Source organism: Triticum aestivum, chromosome 1D, assembly GCF_018294505.1.
Source record: "Triticum aestivum cultivar Chinese Spring chromosome 1D, IWGSC CS RefSeq v2.1, whole genome shotgun sequence".
In the NCBI taxonomy this organism is placed as follows: Eukaryota; Viridiplantae; Streptophyta; class Magnoliopsida; order Poales; family Poaceae; genus Triticum; species Triticum aestivum.
The window spans coordinates 326,693,488-326,709,070 of NC_057796.1; the positions used below are offsets into that span (position 1 = coordinate 326,693,488).

Below are 15,583 nucleotides of genomic sequence, written 5' to 3' on the forward strand. Positions count from 1 at the left end.
AGGTTCGGCGATAGCGCGCAGCGGCAGGCAGCACACGCAGCAGAAGCAGAAGCTTCAGGCGGCAGCAGCGCGGCGGAAGGCCGCGGGGTGCGGGCAACGCTGGACGGCGACGTAGGCAGCAGCAGTAGCAGGCGGAAAGGGGAGCAGTAGGGGGCGCATAGCAGCAGCAACGCGTGCGGCATGGGCCAAACCCGGGCGAGCTTCGGCTCTCATGGCGATGGGGGGCTTCGGGCACGGATACGCGGAGTAAATAGGGGGGGTCGAACGCAAGCTCACCAGAGAAGGACATGGAGGCTCGGTGGTTGCTTAGTAGCAGCAGAAAACTGGCAACCGTCGGAGAAGCTCGTCGGAGCCAAAGATGGAGACCAGGTCGCAGTGCTCGCTGCAGGGGTCCCTTCGTGATCCAGCGGGCGAGGAGGATGGAGCAGTCGACGACGGTGCTCTCAGACTCGGTCTTGCGACATGGGGACGATGGTGGCCGCGGGATCAACAAAGGCGGCGACGACGGTTGTGCTCGGGCGGAGCGGACAGAGGAGGATAGCGGCGCGCGGGGGGGAGGAGGTGAGGTCTAGAGTTGCCAATGGGGTCGAGGGGGGTTCTTATGCCTTTGGGTAGCCGGGGGATCGTCGTCACGCGCCATGGCGCGGCTGGATGCCCGCCACGATCCCCTGATGAACAGAGGAAGGAGGAACGAGCGGGGTGGGTTGGGCCTGGTGGGTTGGCCAGTTGGGTCGGTTGGCCATCTGGGTCAAGGCCCAGCAGGGAGGGGGACTTTTCCTTTTTCACATATTTAAAACTGTTGTCAACTTTAGCTACTGTTTTCTATTAAATTGCAAAACTAAAAGAGTTTTGTTAGAAAAGAGACTTGTCACATAAAACAAGCACATCAATTCTAGGAGTCACAAAAAGTTTGAGGCCAAAAGGAATTGCCTAACATTTTTAGAAATTGAAAAGGCCAGTTTTAAAAGTTGTTGGACAACTAAATAAATTCTAGGGGCACTTTGGCCTAACCATTAACGAAGGATTACTGTACTTAATTATCCGGGCGTCACACTAGTCCATTGCATAGAAGTTGCAAGGAGGTTGTTCATAAGAGAACAATAGTTGATCGATATAATGAACAAAAGGATCATACTCCTACTGTGAATAGGATGTAAGTTATGAATATTGATGATAGAATTAAACATCCATAACACTAACGCCTAAATGTCGCAAGACTAAAAGAATATCACAATGTGTGGCACTGCATTTAGTTACATTGGAGAAACCCGCATGGAGAAATTCCATAGTGATGGATTTTGGAGTCATATGATTACGAATCATCTCACGCTTGCAACTTTCGTCCAAATAGTGAAGTCAACTAAAATACCGTTCACATGCCATAAAGAACGAGCAACAAAATAATTGAAAATATGCATATTGATGTATCTAGTCCAATAAGTGTTATTGCAAGCAATGGATTTATCTATCTTCAAGGATGACTCGATTAGGTATTTATACTTACTAATTGAGACATAAATCTGGATTTTTTGAAATGCTTCAAAAGATTTTGAGAACAAAGTAGAAATTATTGTAACAAGAAAATTATGTTTCTACAATTGGATTACAGAAAAGAATATTTAAGTTATAAATTTAGCAAATGTCTGATGAGCTGTGAAAAATATTTTATAGCTTGCACCTCCTAGAAACACTATTAAGAGTATAGTGTTTTGAATAGATGTAATCAAGCTATGTATGACATGGTGCGATCAAAGATGACATTTATTATTTCACCAATATACTTTTAATGTAATGTTTTAGAGACTGTGCCTTTTACACTAAAAGAATGCCATCAAATTTATTGAAATAAGTACTACCTTGTAGGCTATCCTAAATGGTTGAGTCTATCACTACGCTAAGGCAAAGTGTTTTGTTAGAGAGTGCAAATTTTTTGAAGAAAATATTTTATGCAATAGAATGAGTGGAAGGACAGTGAACTTAACAAGATTGTAGAATCATCGTGATCAGGTCAAAGAAAAAAAACACTAGAAGTGATTCTAGAATTTTCTATATACTTCAGTCGAACTTGCAGCTGCACCATATAGGTTGGCAAAAATCATGCAGACCTTCACCGTATGCAAATGAAATATTGTTGAAACAAACAATGAACCTATAATACACAGAGTAACATTGATGGACCCTGACACCAAAATTGGCTATACGTCAAAATAACCCAAGATGGTATCCATGCACATAATTCAAGTTTAGAACTTGATAGACCATCTGAAATATTTGAAGTCTATAGTGTAATGATGGATCTATATATTAACAAAGATAAATTTTTTTTTATAATTTTAGTTTATGACAAGATAAATAAGTTGATTATGACTGAGATTGTCTTATCATAATAATACTTAAAGTCGCGAACCAACATGTGGTTGGTATTCCTAGCCCACCAGGGTTCAAGTCCTAGTGCTCGCGTTTATTCTGGATTTATTTCAGGATTCCGGCAATACGCTTTCAGTGGGAGGAGGCGTTCCCGACTACGAGGCACCTACAGTGACTTCGTAAAATCTCAAGATGATATGCCGGCTCAGTCTCTCGAAGGTGCTTATAGGGGTAGGGTGTGCATATGCACGTTCGTAGGGGCGAGTGTATGCACGTTTATATGAGCGCTTGCGTGTATACTGTGTTCAAAAAAATAGTTAAACTCAGTTCACAGCTTAAAGTAGCAATTACTAAATATTTCAGTTTTGCCTTGTAAGAATGCCGTCATACGTAAGATCACCCAAGAAGGACACATGTGGCAGCAAGCAGGACTGCTCAAGGGCGATCTAGGTAGTTTCTTTAGCCAAGTGGAAAAGTGGGCTACCACGCCAAGTTAGCTTGTATAGGGTGTGGCCTCTAGTAGGGTGGGAGTCGCGTTCATCTTTGTAATGTAATGCTACTGTCAAGGGGACCAAAGGCGTTCCAAAGTTGGTGTTGCCACAACAAAACTACAAAGGCAGCAAACTAAAAATTGGATATGAAATTGGATTTCATTTCCAATTTCATATCCTTAATTTTTCTTGTCACAATGGTCATTTGATTCTCAGGATTGAAATCTTCGGGATTTTTGAGGATTTGCGATCGATTTTGAAAGAATTTTTTCATTTACTAATGTGTTTCGTGAATTATGTGAATAGTGTTCAAGAGAAGAATTCATATGAATCAAACAAGCCCTAGAAAATCTCAAACTGTCTTCCTCCACAGCTGCTCAACGACAACAGTTCTAGCTGTCGAAACAACCGTTTGCCTTTATTTACATCCACATCTCCTCAAAACTTGGCTTCATGAGCCAAAAGGAGCGCCCAAGTTCGATTTCGTCTACAACAACTCATATTCAAAATGTGACTATTTCTCTCCAATTTGCTCCACCTCATGAAAAAACCTGTCACAACTTCTGACGGCAGCTTAACCGGCACGTTCGTACATGCCCTTAAGGCAAGTCCAAATCCATCGGTAAGCGTAGCTCAGATCAGCGTCAGTCATGGGAAGCTGTATTCGAGAAACAAAATTGTTCCTATTGGTGTGCATCATTTTATTAGTACTTTATTATCTGAGCCATTAGCTTTCTGTATTAGGGCGTGGGATAGTTATTTATGTATTTAAAATTCGTTTCATTTTAATAAGAAAATGAACGTGGTGCGAGTAATGAAAACAAGGTGTAGTGCTTCCTGCAACAAACTTATGTCTTGCTGTTTCAAGTTTGCTGTTGGACATAAATACAATCTTCGTTTTTTATTGCAACGTAACCTGCCTCTGATGTAACATCAGACAAGCACAATCGTTCCCAAAGACATAATCCCATGAGCACCAAGCCAACAAATTATTCTTCTCGAGAAGTCAGCAAGTCAAGGAAATAGGAATGTTGGTCAAATCCAGGCCCGCGAGATCAAAGCCCGAAGGCGTCAAGACGAGCAGACATATGCAGACCACCGGTATCGGTACTCTCCGTGCACATTACCATGCTTCCTTCCTCCCTCGATCCAGAGCATCGGCTTGTTGTGCACGGCACAGATTCAAACTAGAAATAAAGATGCAGAAGAAACATTTTCGGTTGATCAGATAATTGTAGTCTGTATTTTGGTCAACACGACAGTCAAGTTTCTGTACAGGTTTATCCTCACATCAACCAAAGCAAAGAATAATCGCCTTTGAAGCGAGATACAAGAAAACTTCCCAGGGAGAACCGAAAGCAGGAAAGAACCAGTAAAAATTCAGTAAAACATTAGTGTATTGGGCAGGCTCAGAAGGATCCATTGGTTTCTCTCAATCAGGAGGAGGGAAACTAAGTTCCCGTCCCTCAGAAAATCCCTTTACCGTTGCGCATCACAGCCGCCAACAAGATTGGGCCAAAAATGAAAGGCAAGAGCGAAACGACGAGCAAAAACAAGCAAAATTGTAGCACAGGGGCTACAAGAAGAGACGCATCGTGCTCATGGGGGAGGGGACGGCGGCGCAAAGGGAGGAAGTTGGTCGGTCGATAGGTTAGATTGTGATGTTGGGAACCTTCGGCTTATATAGGCGAGACTGGTGGGCTAGGGTTTGGATGGTTAGGGCTTATTTGGGCTTCACCTTCTGCTTTGTGAAGGCCCATTCTATCCGGTGTGAGGAGGGTTCCGCTAAAAAGAAAAACAGTGTAAAGAGTAGGCAAAAAAATATTCCCTCCGTTTCAAATTAGTTGACTTGAATTTGTCTAAATACGTATATATCTATACTTGTTTAGTGTCTAGATACATCCGTGTTTAGATAAATATGAGTCAAGTAATTTGGAACGGAGGGAGTAAAAAAGATCCATTGGTCCTCTCTTTGTCGAACTGAAAAAAATCTAGCTGTTTGCCACATCTCCTTGTCGTCTCTACTTCGGGACTGGGGGGCAGCTAAAAATACACTTAGACTAGAAAAGGCTAAAAATGCACTTATTTTAACCAACATCTCTTTTTTTTAGGGAATGGCCTTGTGCACACTTTGTTCATACTCAAATGACAGTTGTATCGAACAAAATGTCCGGTAAAACAAAGCTAGGAGAATTGATGTTCCACCCACCACTACTTGAGTCATGCACACATCTGGGAATATTATGTGACATCAGATTAGCTTCCCTAAGGTAGTGAGTGAAAAGAGGCCTCGAGTGAAAATCATTGAGCCGATTTTCTATGAACCCTCCGAAAACAGTCTGCAAGAATTGTCGTATAGGGACTTCACACTTCGATTACTCGATTGAGTGCTTGTATAATCTCTAGAGAATTTGTCTCCATCGTGACATGCTTTCATCCCAGCTCTTCCACCACTCTGAGACCCCTTTGCATAGTTATAGCCTTTGTTGTCTTACATTCATATAACCAACTTTTCCGTTGAGATTTCCCGTCCCACCTCATTTCACCCCCACGTATGGGGAGAAACACGGCTCTCCCCGTTTTCGGTGATCGTCACTGCTTCCTGCAACCGTGCTCGACCTCTGCCGCTTCTTGCTTGCGAAAATGGGGGCTATGTGAGAGTTGCTTTAACATTTTGTCAAGATTTTTGAGCCCACACATGGCATCCATGCTCTATATTTGCAAAGTGATTTTGTATACACAATGTAAAGTGTGGGAAAAAATAGTTAATGGAATGTCGTGCTACAACAAGTACAAGGTCAAACAAGAAAGTACACGACATGTTGTGCAAAGATATGACCACGTGTGCTCCGAAAATAAAAAGTGTAATTTTAGTGACATGATATTACATATCCATTTGATCTACACATTTTAATGAAGTACGTTTTAAAATATATTGTGATAAGACACTTGTTTGAAAAATGTTTGCTCCTATATCATTTTGCACTCTTGTGATGAAAATTAGCCTCTGTATCGCAACTATGTGAATGCCTCTGCTTTTACTACATCTATCAAATTTATATGTACCTAGAAGTGCAAATTTATTAACCATTGGCTACCACTACTAAATAATAAAACATTGTACTTTCATATTATGTCTACACTATGCAACATTGTACTTTCCACCCAACTTTTATATGCATGTTGGGCCTTACATTTGAAGTAATTATTGGATTAGGTGATAGTCAAATTGACTTTGCCAGGATGATGAAAATGTTCAAATCTTAAGTCATGGGCTAATACTCGATCCCACAAAAAAGAAACCGAAATCTGACGAACACAATGACAAACAGGAAAAAGGAAATATCATTGTTCACTTTTAGTTTGATATAAATATCCTAATATGTTAGTTTGTGATTTACTTACCCATATTAGCGTGATTGTGTAAATAAATGCTTATCAAATATAGTTTGTTGTCGGAATCGGGGCTCCTCAGACGCAAAACACAAGGTTCGTACTCTGGGGCATGCACGAAGGACTCTGCTAGGCTATGGCTTGCTGCTCACTGCCCCACAGCGGTGCTCCATCGTGCTTGAGCGAGCGGAAGAAGAAAGTGTTGGGGAACGTAGTAATTTCAAAATTTTCCTACGCACACGCAAGATCATGGTGATGCATAGCAACGAGAGGGGAGAGTGTTGTCTACGTACCCTCGTAGACCGTAAGCGGAAGCGTTAAGTGATGCGGTTGATGTAGTCGAACGTCTTCGCAATTCAACCGATCCTAGTACCGAAAGCACGACACCTCCGCGATCAGCACACGTTTAGCTCGGTGACGTCCCACGAACTCTTGATCTAGCTGAGTGTCGAGGGAGAGCTTCGTCAGCACGACGGTGTGATGACGGTGTTGATGAAGTTACCGACGCAGGGCTTCGCCTAAGCACTACACCGATATGACCGAGGTGGATTATGGTGGAGGGGGGCACCGCACACGGCTAAGAGATCAATGATCAACTTGTGTGTCTATGGGGTGCCCCCCTCCCCCATATATAAAGGAGTGGAGGAGGGTGAAAGATCGTGGATGTCGCCTAGAGGGGGGTGAATAGGCGCTTTAAAATAATTACGGTTTAGGCTTGAACAAATGCGGAATAAACCTAGCGGTTAATTTGACAAGCACAAAACCTACAACAACTAGGCTCACCTATGTGCACCAACAACTTATGCTAAGCAAGATAAACAACTAAGTGATAGCAAGATATATGACAAGAAACAATATGGCTATCACAAAGTAAAGTGCATAAGTAAAGGGTTCGGGTAAGAGATAACCGAGGCACGCGGAGACGACGATGTATCCCGAAGTTCACACCTTTGCGGATGCTAATCTCCGTTTGGAGCGGTGTGGAGGCACAATGCTCCCCAAGAAGCCACTAGGGCCACCGTAATCTCCTCACGCCCTCGCACAATGCAAGATGCCGTGATTCCACTAAGGGACCCTTGAGGGCGGTCACCGAACCCGTACAAATGGCAACCCTTGGGGGCGGTCACCGAACCCGTACACTTTGGCAACCCTTGGGGGCGGTCACCGGTGTTGGGGGACGTAGCAGAAATTCAAAATTTTCTACGCATCACCAAGATCAATCTATGGAGTAATCTAGCAACGAGGGGAAGGGGAGTGCATCTACATACCACTGTAGATCACGATGCGGAAGCGTTGCAAGAACGCGGATGAAGGAGTCGTACTCGTAGCGATTCAGATCGCGGTTGATTCCGATCTAAGCACCGAAGAACGGTGCCTCCGCGTTCAACACACGTGCAGCCCGGTGACGTCTCCCACGCCTTGATCCAGCAAGGAGAGAGGGAGAGGTTGGGGAAGACTCCATCCAGCAGCAGCACGACGGCGTGGTGGTGGTGGAGGAGCGTGGCAATCCCGCAGGGCTTCGCCAAGCACCACGGGAGAGGAGGAGGAGGAGGTAGGGCTGCGCCAGGGAGAGGAAAACTCATGTGTTTGCAGCCCCCAATACCTCAACTATATATAGGGGAGAGGGAGGGGTCTGCGCCCCCTCTAGGGTTTCCACCCCAAGGGGTGCGGCAGCCCCAAAACCCATCTAGGGCGGCGGCCAAGGGGGGAGAGGGGGAAACTTGCCCCCCAAGCAAGGTGGAGGCACCCCCTCCCCAAACCCTAGGCGCCTTGGGCCCTGGTGGGGGGGCGCACCAGCCCACCTAGGGCTGGTCCCCTCCCACACTTGGCCCATGCTGGCCTCTGGGGCTGGTGGCCCCACTTGGTGGACCCCCGGGACCCTCCCGGTGGTCCCGGTACATTACCGATAACACCCGAAACTTTTCTGGTGACCAAAACAGGACTTCCCATATATAAATCTTTACCTCCGGACCATTCCGGAACTCCTCGTGATGTCCGGGATCTCATCCGGGACTCCGAACAACATTCGGTAACCACGTACATACTTTCCCTACAACCCTAGCGTCATCGAACCTTAAGCGTGTAGACCCTACGGGTTCGGGAACCATGCAGACATGACCGAGACGTTCTCCGGTGAATAACCAACAGCGGGATCTGGATACCCATGTTGGCTCCCACATGTTCCACGATCTTCTCATCGGATGAACCACGATGTCGGGGATTCAATCAATCCTGTATACAATTCCCTTTGTCTATCGATATGTTACTTGCCCGAGATTCGATCGTCGGTATCCTATACCTTGTTCAATCTCGTTACCCGCAAGTCTCTTTACTCGTTCCGTAACTCACATCATCCCGTGATCAACTCCTTGGTCACATTGTGCACATTATGATGATGTCCTACCGAGTGGGCCCAGAGATACCTCTCCGTTTACACGGAGTGACAAATCCCAGTCTCGATTCGTGCCAACCCAACAGACACTTTCGGAGATACCTGTAGTGCACCTTTATAGTCACCCAGTTACGTTGTGACGTTTGGTACACCCAAAGCATTCCTACGGTATCCGGGAGTTGCACAATCTCATGGTCTAAGGAAATGATACTTGACATTAGAAAAGCTCTGAGCAAACGAACTACACGATCTTGTGCTAGGCTTAGGATTGGGTCTTGTCCATCACATCATTCTCCTAATGATGTGATCCCGTTATCAACGACATCCAATGTCCATGGTCAGGAAACCGTAACCATCTATTAATCAACGAGCTAGTCAACTAGAGGCTTACTAGGGACATGGTGTTGTCTATGTATCCACACATGTATCTGAGTTTCCTATCAATACAATTCTAGCATGGATAATAAACAATTATCATGAACAAGGAAATATAATAATAACCTATTTATTATTGCCTATAGGGCATATTTCCAACAACCGGTACCCGTCAAATTGCTCGGGGCGATCTCCACAACCTAATTGGAGACCCCGACGCTTACCCGGAGCTTTACACCACAATGATTGAGCTCCGAACACCACCAACCGTCTAGGGCGCCCAAGCACCCAAGAGGAACAAGCTCAAGGGCACCAAGCACCCAAGAGTAATAAGCTTCTCAACTTGTAACTTCCACGTATCACCGTGGAGAACTCAAACCAATGCACCAAATGCAATGGCAAGGGCACACGGAGTGCCCAAGTCCTTCTCTCTCAAATCCCACCGAAGCAACTAATGCTAGGGAGGAAAAAGGAGGAAGAACAAGAAGGAGACACCAAGAACTCCAAGATCTAGATCCAAGGGGTTCCCCTCACATAGAGGAGAAAGTGATTGGTGGAAATGTGGATCTAGATCTCCTCTCTCTTTTCCCTCAAAAACTAGCAAGAATCCATGGAGGGATTGAGAGTTAGCAAGCTCGAAGAAGGTCAACAATGGGGGAAGAACACGAGCTCAAAGGATAAGGTAGAATGGGGAAGAAGACCCCCTTATATAGTGGGGGGAACAATCCAACCGTTACCCCCAAAACAGCCCCGCAGAGGGTGGTACTACCGCAGGAGGCAGCGGTACTACCGCTGATCACAGCGGTACTACCGCTCCCCCGGGCGGTACTACCGTGGAGTCTGGAGGGCAGGAGAGTGACAGACCCGAGCGGTACTACCGTGGTGGTTGGGCGGTACTACCGCTCGTGAGCGGTACTGCCTCCCTACTGCCGCTGCGAAGTACCGCACTATCCGACACGAAAAATGACCCCTCGAGTCGACGCGGTAGGGGCCTAGTACCGTAGCGGTACTACTGCTGAGGACCCACCAGCGGTACTACCGCTGCGGAGCGGTACTGCCGCTTGTGACCCCTAAGCGGTACTACCGCTGGGTACCGCGGTACTACCGCTGGGACCATCCTAAAGCCACTTCCACGAAAACAAGAATACTCCACGGGAAACCAAAACTGCCATAACTTCTGCATATGAGCTCCGAATTGAGCAAACTCAAGCTTGTTGGATACAAGACGACGAGTAGCATCAAAACAGCGACTGGTTATAGTAAGAAGAGGCAAGGAAGGTATGCCAACAAAATAGAGGAGTGAAACCTCCAACCGAGAAGAACCGGCATAACCTTCCAACATCGAAAACATCATAGAAGATGCGAGTGAACTCCGTTTTCGATGAACTCGAGCTTGTCATCAAGATGACCATAAGCTCCAAAACTCACAAAGAGAAGAACCAAACAAGAACCAAGAAAGATGATGCAAGGATGCAATGGTTTGAGCTCTCTACGAATGATACGATCAAGCTACTCATCGAGAGCCCCCCTTGATAGTACGGCAATCGATCCTATAACCCGCTCTCCCAACTACCATCACGAGACCGGTAAAATAGAAAACCTATCAAGGGCAAACCTTTGCCTTGCACATGGTCCACTTGAGCTAGATGATGATGATCTTGACTCCCTCAAGTTGGACCACCTTTCTTGGTTGCGTTGGCTCGATGAAGACTAGTTGATTGCTCCCCCATACTCCACTATGGGTGAGCCACTCTTCCGCACATCTTCACAAGTCCATTGTCACCACAATGGACGGCAAGCTTCAAGCATTTGATCTCTTCATGATGCTTCACTTGAACTTGCACACCGCAACATCTTCACAAGTCCATTGTCACCACAATGGACGGCAAGCTTCAAGCATTTGATATCTTTCATGATGCTTCACTTGAACTTGCACACCGCAACCTAACCCCACAAAGAACTCTCACGAAGATCATGGGTTAGTACACAAAGCGTAATTGACAATGCTTACCACACCATGGGATTGCTTGATCCCTCTCGGTACATCTTCTACGCTTTGTGAGTTGATCAAGTTGATTCACTCTTGACTTAGTCTTGATCAACCTTGAATCTTTTCAACTCTCTTCTTTTGTATGATGTCTTGAAGATATACATGAATGATCACACAATCTTCTTCTCCAAGACATGCTTGCAATAAGCTCAACTCTCACATGACCAATCTTTGGATAATTCCTTAATAACACCTTGATCACCACATAAACTCCTTGAAACCAACACATGAACTTCAAGAAATGCCTATGGACAAATCCTTCAAATGTAACTCAAGGCAACCATTAGTCCATAGAGATTGTCATCAATTACCAAAACCAAACATGGGGGCACCACATGTTCTTTCAGAGGGGGAGAGGGCCAGCCTCCTAGGCGCGCCCAAGGGGGGAGTCCTACTCCCGGTGGGAGTAGGATTCCCGTTTCCCTAGTTGGAGTAGGAGAGGGAAGGAAGGGGGAGAAGAAGAGAAGGAAAGGGGGGCCGGCCCCCCTCCCAATTCGGATTGGGCTTGGGGGGGCGTGCCCCCACCTTGGCCGCCTCCTTCTCCTTTCCACTATGGCCCATTAAGGCCCATTGACTCCCCGGGGGTCCGGTAACCTCCCGGTACTCCGGTAAATGCACGAACTCACCCGGAACCATTCCGATGTCCAAACATAGCCATCCAATATATCGATCTTTATGTATCGACCATTTCGAGACCCCTAGTCATGTCTGTGATCATATCCGGTACTCCGAACTACCTTCGGTACATCAAAACACATAAACTCGTAATACCGATCGTCACCGAACGTTAAGCGTGCGGACCCTACGGGTTCGAGAACTATGTAGACATGACCGAGATACGTCTCCGGTCAATAACCAATAGCGGAACCTGGATGCTCATATTGGCTCCCACATATTCTATGAAGATCTTTATCGGTCAAACCGCATAACAACATACGTTGTTCCCTTTGTCATCGGTATGTTACTTGCCCGAGATTCGATCGTCGGTATCTCAATACCTAGTTCAATCTCGTTACCAGCAAGTCTCTTTACTCGTTCCGTAATGTATCATCCCGCAACTAACTCATTAGTCACATTGCTTGCAAGGCTTATAGTGATGTGCATTACCGAGAGGGCCCAGAGATACCTCTCCGACAATCGGAGTGACAAATCCTAATCTCGATCTATGCCAACTCAACAAGTACCATCGGAGACACCTGTAGAGCACCTTTATAATCACCCAGTTACGTTGTGACGTTTGGTAGCACACAAAGTGTTCCTCCGGTATTCGGGAGTTGCATAATCTCATAGTCTTGTATGTAATGATGTGTACCAGACCTGATGTGTGCCTTGCTATTAGCTTAGCAGGGAGGTACCAAAGTAATCCAGGAGTGGATCACTGGACAGCGGTCAAGAACATCCTGAAATACCTTAAAAGGACTAAGGATATGTTTCTTGTTTATGGAGGTGACAAAGAGCTAGTCGTAAATGGTTACGTCGATGCAAGCTTTGACACTGATCCGGACAATTCTAAATCACAAACCGGATACGTGTTTACATTGAACGGTGGAGCTGTCAGTTGGTGCAGTTCTAAACAAAGCGTCGTGGCAGGATCTATGTGTGAAGCGGAGTACATAGCTGCTTCGGAAGCAGCAAATGAAGGAGTCTGGATGAAGGAGTTCGTATCCGATCTAGGTGGCATACCTAGTGCATCGGGACCAATGAAAATCTTTTGTGACAATACTGGTGCAATTGCCTTGGCAAAGGAATCCATATTTCACAAAAGAACCAAGCACATCAAGAGACGCTTCAATTCCATCCGGGATCAAGTCCAGGTGGGAGACATAGAGATTTGCAAGATACATACGGATCTGAATGTTGCAGACCCGTTGACTAAGCCTCTTCCACGAGCAAAACATGATCAGCACCAAAACTCCATGGGTGTTAAAATCATTACTATGTAATCTAGATTATTGACTCTAGTGCAAGTGGGAGACTGAAGGAAATATGCCCTAGAGGCAATAATAAAGTTATTATTTATTTCCTCATTTCATGATAAATGTTTATTATTCATGCTAGAATTGTATTAACCGGAAACATAATACATGTGTGAATACATAGACAAACATAGTGTCACTAGTATGCCTCTACTTGACTAGCTCGTTAATCAAAGATGGTTAAGTTTCCTAACCATAGACATGAGTTGTCATTTCATTAACGGGATCACATCATTAGGAGAATGATGTGATTGACTTGACCCTTTCCGTTAGCTTAGCACTTGATCGTTTAGTTTACTGCTATTGCTTTCTTCATGACTTATACATGTTCCTATGACTATGAGATTATGCAACTCCCGATTACTGGAGGAACACTTTGTGTGCTACCAAACGTCACAATGTAACTGGGTGATTATAAAGGTGCTCTACAGGTGTCTCCGATGGTACTTGTTGAGTTGGCATAGATCGAGATTAGGATTTGTCGCTCCGATTGTCGGAGAGGCATCTCTGGGCCCTCTCGGTAATGCACATCACAATAAGCCTTGAAAGCAATGTGACTAATGAGTTAGTTGTGGGATGATGCATTACGTAACGAGTAAAGAGACTTACCGGTAACGAGATTGAGCTAGGTATTGAGATACCGACGATCGAATCTTGGGCAAGTAACATACCGATGACAAAGGGAACAACGTATGTTGTTATGCGGTTTGACCGATAAAGATCTTCGTAGAATATGTGGGAGCCAATATGAGCATCCAGGTTCCGCTATTGGTTATTGACCGGAGACATGTCTCGGTCATGTCTACATAGTTCTTGAACCCGTAGGGTCCGCGCGCTTAAAGTTCGGTGACGATCGGTATTATGAGTTTTTGTGTTTTGATGTACCAAAGGTAGTTTGGAGTCCCGGATATGATCACAGACAAGACGAGGAGTCTCGAAATGGTCGAGACGTAAAGATCGATATATTGGACGACTATATTCGGACACCGGAAGTGTTCCGGGTGGTTTCGGAGAAAACCGGAGTGCTGGAGGGTTACCGGAACCCCCCCGGGAGAAATAGTGGGCCTTATGGGCCTTAGTGGGGAGAGAGAGGGCTGGCCTAGGGCAGGCCGCGCGCCCCTCACCCTCTGGTCCGAACTGGACTAGCAGAGGGGGGGCGGCGCCCCCTTTTCCTTCTCCCTCTCCCCCTTCCTTTCCCCCTCCTAGTAGGAGTAGGAAAGAGGGGAGTCCTACTCCTACTAGGAGGAGGAGGACTCCTCCTGGCGTTCCTACAGGGGTCGGCCAGCCTTCCCCTTGCTCCTTTATATACGGGGGCAGGGGGCACCTCTAGACACACAAGTTGATCTGTTGATCTCTCCCAGCCGTGTGCGGTGCCCCCCTCCACCATAATCCACCTCGATCATATCGTAGCGGTGCTTAGGCGAAGCCCTGCGTCGGTAGCATCATCATCACCGTCGTCACGCCGTCGTGCTGACAAAACTCTCCGGCGAAGCTTTGCTGGATCGAAGCTCGCGGGACGTCATTGAGTTGAACGTGTGCTGAACTCGGAGGTGCCGTGCGTTCGGTACTTGGATCGGTCGGATCGTGAAGACGTACGACTACATCAACCGCGTTGTGCTAACGCTTCCGCTTTCGGTCTACGAGGGTATGTGGACACACTCTCCCCTCTCGTTGCTATGCATCACCATGATCCTGTGTGTGCGTAGGAAAATTTTGAAATTACTACGTTCCCCAACAATAACAACTTTATTTATTGCCTCTAGGGCATATTTCCTTTAGAAAGGAACACGATGATTTACCTAGGTTCGGGCCACCTTGCGGTGTAATACCCTACTCCTACTTTGTGGTGGATTGCCTCGCGAGGAGGATGGGTATGAACTAGTACAAGGGGTGAGTTGGCTCGCGAGGGCTCGGGGGGTGAATGGATTTGGTGGTCTCGACCGATCTCACTTCTCTCTCCCTCCCTCTCTACGGTGGAGGATGGCCTATACTTATACTGGCCCAATCCTCTTCCCCCAAGGCTTTAGGCGGGAAGGGATACCACAACGGTCAATTTTGAAGGGGGGCAGTAGTACAACTTATCCTGACTAATGGTGGTCTTCGCCTGCAAAGTTTCTGGTCGTGACGCGTTGGTGGGCTCGGTGATGATCTCCGTCCTGACGTGCCCGTGGTCTTGGTCTCGTTGCATCGGAATGGCAACCTTTAGGGGATTCCTCAGGAACCCGCGCACGTCCTTGCCTCCTTAGCACCAAAGAGGAAAGTGTCCTTACTTGCGCCCGCTGGCGCCCTCCTGGCTCCGCTCGTCATGGCTCACGTCACCACGCGCCTCATGAGGCTAGGTGGCGAGCCTAGAAGTATCCGCCCGCGAGGGGCCTCGTGAGGCCACCTCAGGAGACCGCCCTGCGGGAGGCTCTCGTGAGGCCTTGATGTAGTTCGCCTCGCGAGGCGGGGGCCCTCGCGAGACGATGCCACGCGATGGACCGTAGGCAGACGGGCCTGGGTACCCCCGGTCCCAGAGCCCCGACATCTGTGTTATAAT

At 46.7% G+C, this 15,583-nt stretch overlaps 3 non-coding genes across 3 annotated transcripts; all 3 read right to left on the bottom strand.

Annotated features, from left to right (window-relative positions):
• Window positions 1-3,884: 3,884 nt before the first annotated feature.
• Window positions 3,885-4,001, bottom strand: LOC123183880 (small nucleolar RNA snoR100). The gene has a single exon (XR_006492869.1). It is a non-coding gene; the product is annotated as a small nucleolar RNA snoR100 (small nucleolar RNA).
• A 75-nt stretch (window positions 4,002-4,076) lies between these two features.
• LOC123183822 (small nucleolar RNA Z155) lies at window positions 4,077-4,155 on the bottom strand. The gene has a single exon (XR_006492815.1). It is a non-coding gene; the product is annotated as a small nucleolar RNA Z155 (small nucleolar RNA).
• A 104-nt stretch (window positions 4,156-4,259) lies between these two features.
• Window positions 4,260-4,363, bottom strand: LOC123183786 (small nucleolar RNA R41). Its single transcript, XR_006492804.1, has one exon. It is a non-coding gene; the product is annotated as a small nucleolar RNA R41 (small nucleolar RNA).
• Between the last annotated feature and the right edge of the window lie 11,220 nt (window positions 4,364-15,583).